The following is a 4,785-nucleotide window of genomic DNA, read 5'->3' on the forward strand; positions in this document are numbered from 1 at the left end:
CATATATTTATAACACAATATAATGCGTCCATAAGACATTATAACAGTTGTTATAATCACTTACAAACATGCATTAGGCGCTATAGCAAAGTTCATAATGTATTATGAACTTTTGATTTCATGTTTTATAACTAATAGTAATACCAGTTTATATCAATGTGCAGCAAGAATCTCCGACCATGTTCCATAACACATTATAACCAACTCTGCCTCGTTATAAATACACTTTAGTCACCATTTAGAATTAGTTATATAAAATGGAATAATAGCTTATAGTAATGTTTAATGTTATATAGTATGTCTTTGTTTGCTTTAAGTAAAGTGATAAAATATCTATCCCTGTATAATATATTACAGATGGACATAATACCATATGAACTAATTATAAGACCTTATAACACGTCATTGTTTGCTTTAAGTAAAGTGATACACATTTTGGGAAGGAAAACAACTTTTATTTTTCACTTTATGAACAATCTGTATGAATTTTGAACGTTTTGCAGTTTAGCACAAAAAACACAACATAATTACATCAAGAAAACACATTGTCAGGGTGGTGAAAGATCGCTCAAGAGACCTGTTGCGGACCAACATCATGTAAGAAGTGGCTCAGATGTTGCCACAGATGAATGGCGAGCCTATGGACAAGCCCTAACAGATGCTGTGGACAATTAAAGACAACCACTTCACAAAACGTAGCCTCTTAAAAGACATTTAAAAGTAATTTAAACATATTTATAAAAGTATCATATATACATATATAAAAGTATTTTAAACGTATTTTAAACATTACTATAAGCTATTATTCCATTTTATATAACTAATTTTAAATTGTGACTAAAAAGTGTATTTATAACGAGGCAGAGTCGGTGGTTATAATGTGTTATGGAACATGGTCAGGGATTCTTGCCGCACATTGATATAAACTAGCATTACTATTAGTTATAAAACATTAAATCAAAAGTTCATAATACATTATGAACTTTGCTATAGCGCCTAATGCATGTTTGTAAGTGATTATAACAACTGTTATAATGTCTTATGGACGCATTATATTGTGTTATAAATATATGCATAAGTCATTATAGTGATAGTGATAGTGACCTTCATAGAAAGTGTTACCAAAAATTGTTTTGGTGAATTTGGCAGGGCACTGTAGTAATGGCTTGGCTTCAAAATCCTTAACAGAGAATGATGTAATTTCAAGTGTAGTTATCTACAGAGTGATACTTCTATATGTGCTTGGGCCATCATGTGTTGAGCCCCAATTAGCACCTTTAGCAAGACCTTTGAATTCTTGTACATGTATTGTACTCAACATATAAGAAGCTACAGCAATGATGTGGAAGTAGGTCTTTAACTCACATTTGCATGTTTATTTTGGGAGCCTTATTAGCATTGGCAGACATGAACATCCGGCAGAGGAGGGGGAGAAAGGAGGAGGAGAGTGAAGGAAATGTTTCATAACAAAATAAACTGATTCCCAACTGTGTTCTCATCCAATGATTCAAGTGTTTAAAGATTGTTCTGACATCTTTACTTGTCTATTGTTGGAGAACATCCAACCATCTATTATGCTCTTTGCACTGTGGCCTGGAGGATAAGATGACGTCAAAGGAGGCAGCAAGTTAAACCTTTACTTTTCTGTGCTTTACAGCAGACTGAAGAGATCAGCAGTTATTTTCATGAAGAGGCTGATCCAGCATTGCTTAGGGGGGAGGGGTGATTGATCAACAGCAGTTTCTCTAGCACCATAAACCTGGGTGTAATAATCTGCCTTATATGTATTCCCCTTTTAGTTGTATCTAGAAATGTGGATGGAAAATATCTGGGTTTATCATTACGCACAGTATCTCTGACAGGAAGAAAAACAGAGGATAACACTGTGTGCAGCGTGGTATGAATATAGTAATGGCCTAGCAGTTCTCCACTGCTACTGTATTTACAGTCTTCAGCTCATTGTTTGGGTTTGTCAGTCCATATGGTTGGATCCCCAAAAAATAAAACTGAGGGCTGCCATATTTCAGCAAAGAACCTTACACAAGCTGACTGTACGCTACCCGCTCAGCATGAAATAGCAAAGAACTGAAATAAAGAAATAGCTGGTGAGGAGAGTCCAACATTTAGCAAGTCAGAAAGAGACAGATTGTTTTCTCAGGAGTTGGTGGACCAAACCATGGACTTGAATTTCGACAGGTAGACAGAAATAATGGGATCATCACAAATAGCAGTTAATAAATACTTTATGAGGGCAAAATGCATCTTCCATATCTTTAGAATGTATTTTTAACTTAAAATTTTTTTTTGTGGCAATAAAGAATCAGTTTTAAAGATTTTATGTTCTGCTTCAGCTTTATTGTGGCTCCATTGCTGTGAGTTTGTTTTGGGGACTTTCTTCCCCCTAGTGGTTAGAAATCCTGTAACATCACTTTAATGTAGACTGCAGGCTTAATTAGTTGTTTTCACATTACTCGTGGCAAGTTACCTTCGAAATAATGCAATTTTGTGATTACTGTCCTGTAAAAGCACTTCATCAATATCACTAGCACACCTGGAGTTCCACCTAGCAGCGATGACATTAAACTGCATCAACATGGCAGTGATTTTTGAGTAAAATTATTATATTTTTCTGACTTACTGCCTGGACTCTCAGGCAAACGAAACAACCTTTCAACAAAAGTATTCACAAACCTGTAATCATTCTTTCACACAACAGGCATTCAACTCAAGACAAATTGGCAGATAGTACCTATGGGTTATGCGCTCCAGTCTTTCCTGAGTTCTATATGCAGTCATTCAGCTGTCACTAATTATAGTCCACAGTCTTCGGGGTTTCTTGATGCTGCTGTCGCACAAGAGGGACATTCCAAATTGTCTACCGTAATGTGACATGAAACACACACTGACTCTTCTTCCCATCATTGAATTTTTACCAGAACCATTCATTGAAATTATATATAATTATACAGTGGAAACTGCTTATAGGGATCACGGTTCTACAGTGATCAACCACTTATTTGGATCAAAAAGCTTGGGACAGAATCATTCCTATACAAATGCTGTATGTATATAATATTTGTAAACATCATAATATTTTTTTAGGCTATAGCCTAATAATAATTTGAACTAGATATATATTATTTACATTACTGTATGCATTTGCATTCTACAGTAGTATAATTATAACTCCAATAATAATTTAATTTCTGCAGTAATTTGAAAAGTGGTTGAAACAGCTGCTATGTATTTGGTAACAGTCAATAAAATTCAGTAAATAGCAAAGCAGTTTTCATTCCTTAATATTGATGCTATAAATGTCAATTAGATGATAATCTCCATGAGAAAAAGAAAAAACAAATCTGTTATAACAACCATTCCCTCATAGTGATCAATTTGACTCAGATGGATGTGATCACTATAAGAGGTTTCCACTGAATAATCAAATATTCAAGCATTAATACTTGAATCAATATTGTGTCCAAATGATATAATTTTCCATTTTTTATAGCTGGTTTCTGCTAAAATTTGATGTGTTTCTTCATTTAGCAAATACATTTTAAAGTTATCTGGTTAATTATCTGTGATTGATAATAAACCATGTGACTGTTATAATGAGCAAAAATGGTCAGTGAGTTTTAATTAAATGCACACATTACCTCACAGTTTTTTCAACTTTCAACATTTACTTTTCTAAGAAGCTTGACTCACACTCATGCTTCATTTATAATGCACCGTTTCTTTTTTCCAGATAAAGATTTAGGCCCTTTAATTCCAGGTAGGTGTACTAATGAGCTGGTTTTCAATTCAGCACCATTCAGCACAACTCTTCCCTCAGAGAACATTTCTTATCATGTATTTTTAAAGTGATGTATTTTTAAAGTGATATACCAGAGTGATTGCAGAGTTGAAGTGGATAGTGCAGCAGGCCGCTAAGGGGGAGCAGGAACATCCAGGAACATACAAAGAAGAGAGGAGTTCAAGCACATAAATTTGCAATGCACATACGACTACAGGCATATTAAGCGTGCTTTCCTAGCATACTGTTTAATTTGGGTGTATTTTGCAGTACAATCCTAAAAGAATCGGCTAATATTATATAAATGATAGCTAACAGAACATATTAAGGCATATACTGCTATAAAGCATTATTTTATAGCATTTACTCTCTTGTGTATATATACTCCTATTTTTCTTCCCATCCTCCTGTAAATTACATTTTGAGCACTATAACTATATCTTTATCACAAATAAGAAGAAACATAATTAGGTGACAGATAAATGGGATAGGCTTGCTACTGCAGGCAAATAGGTTGTCAAAGGCTTTATAAAGGATTGGATTTGTTTTGTTCAATAAATTTGATCTAGGTAATTAACAACATTTTAGTTATGCCTGCCACGTTTTGAGTTGTGTCAGGGTGTACTAAATGTATTCTGTTGGGCAATCAGGGTGTGAGTGGCTGCCTGAGTGGAAAAAGAAAAAGGAAAGAAAATGGCGAAAGAAAAAGAACAACAAGAACAATCTTTTGCTTTTAAGTAAGATCAAAGAATGATCTTGCAAGAGCCCCTTCTTTGCACCTACCATTAAAATGCATCTCATACCAGGGAGGTCATATGAGGCAACATTTATGCCAAGGTTAATACATGAGGAGAAGCCCATTTTGTAAGAATGCTATCACTACTTTTTGTCAGACCACAATAAAAAGACAGTTGCATCATGTTTGCTCCTCTTGTGCTTCCTGGTTGAATCTGCATGGAAGGATTTCCTTTCCATTTGTGTAGTTTAGT

The 4,785-nt window shown here is 34.5% G+C and overlaps 1 protein-coding gene and 1 long non-coding RNA gene across 2 annotated transcripts in view; both read right to left on the bottom strand.

Moving 5' to 3' along the window:
• The window catches only part of nrg3b (neuregulin 3b), a 189,224-nt gene that overhangs the window by 87,657 nt on the left and 96,782 nt on the right, over positions 1–4,785 (bottom strand).
• The window catches only part of LOC123983603, a 4,703-nt gene continuing 2,382 nt past the window's right edge, over positions 2,465–4,785 (bottom strand). Inside the window, exon 3 of the long non-coding RNA XR_006828232.1 lies at positions 2,465–2,845. This is a non-coding gene — a long non-coding RNA (uncharacterized LOC123983603). The remainder of the gene's footprint in view (positions 2,846–4,785) is intronic.

Source organism: Micropterus dolomieu, linkage group LG14, assembly GCF_021292245.1.
Source record: "Micropterus dolomieu isolate WLL.071019.BEF.003 ecotype Adirondacks linkage group LG14, ASM2129224v1, whole genome shotgun sequence".
Classification (NCBI taxonomy): domain Eukaryota; kingdom Metazoa; phylum Chordata; class Actinopteri; order Centrarchiformes; family Centrarchidae; genus Micropterus; species Micropterus dolomieu.